Raw genomic sequence first — 1,444 nt, forward strand, 5'->3', positions numbered from 1 at the left:
GATAGTATTTTTGTTGGTTGTAGAAAATAGAGAGCGTTTTTGCAGATGGCTATAAAATTATTTGACTAAGTGTGGGCTGATGATGGCTTCAAAAAGATTCAGCATGGTAAACTTTTAGGCTATTTGAGACATTTAGTGTATAGAGATTGTGTGTTTTCTCAAAAATTTGCCCTCAGATTAAATAAATTAAAAGTTTGGATACTTGCCAAAAGCTGTTAAAAATTTTTGGATTTTAATCTTGGTTTGACAAGCTGCCTCTTACAAGCAAGAGAAGAAAGGAAGGGATAGAGAAATGGATTTTAGGACTCTCCCAGGGACAGAGAGAAATCGGGGATGCCCTGTTTTATTCTCTCTGGCCCCTACAGGAGAAGCTCTCTACCCTCTTTCTATTGTCTATGGTTGGTGCACCAATCACATGTCAATTCATGTATGTTTTTGTTTCATTGTCTGAATGATTGTTTCGTTGTCTGAATGACTGACTGTTTTATGTTTCATGTTAAAAAGAAAAGAAAAAAATGGTTAAAACTTTACCTGCTGATTCACTCTCAGTTTGCACAAAGGAGGCTGAGAGAGGCCCCTCCCTTTAGTCAAAAATCAAGCACAGCAGGAGAGGTCCTGCTAAAAACTTGTTTTTAAAGAAAAGGAATCTGCAACCTCTTAGTTCTAAGGCAAATAAGCTGATAGCTGTTTTTTCCTAAAAAATTCTCTGCAATTTTGTGATTATTGTGTTTAGCAAATGACAAAGTGTGTTTTTATAAGTATAGCTATAAAAAGTAAAATTCTTTGATTGATCTAAATTTATAAGATTTGTGTAGCTACTTCATTTGGTTTTTGATTGGTCTTAAAGGTATAAATATGATCTGCATATCTTGATCATAGAGAATTGGCTTATAAGTTATTTGGGTATGATTAAAAAGGTATAACACTGGTTACAAAGTTAGCTTAAGTAGTAACTCAGGGCTAGAGTCATTTTCAAACAAAAGCACCTGGCATAAACCAGCCCAGAAAACTAGTCCTCTAAAGATACTTCTAAATTGAGATAAAATTTTATGTAATTTTTATCCTAAAACGTAGACTTATAGAGATAAGATTTTAAAACAATGTCTCCTTAATGGAACATTGAAATTTGCATTGTCATGCATTCATGAATTGGCAGCCAAACTTTGTAACGTGATAGTGATGTTTCTAGTATTGATTTTAAGGAAAATAAATTGTTTAAAATTGGGTCTTGCTTTCCAAAAGTTATAGGTATATTCTAATATTGCAACAGAAACTTAAAAATTATGGTTAAAATTGCCAGTGTTCCATTGACTGCAGCTTGCAGTTTGATTTCAAATTTAAGATCTTTAATTCACCTGTATATTGTAATTAAGATAATTATAAGAAAAAAAAGATAATTATAAGAGTAATCATTTTTAAGAAAGAGTATCAAAAATTAGAGGCA

The sequence above is a fragment of the Mus caroli genome, chromosome 18 (genome assembly GCF_900094665.2).
Source record: "Mus caroli chromosome 18, CAROLI_EIJ_v1.1, whole genome shotgun sequence".
In the NCBI taxonomy this organism is placed as follows: domain Eukaryota; kingdom Metazoa; phylum Chordata; class Mammalia; order Rodentia; family Muridae; genus Mus; species Mus caroli.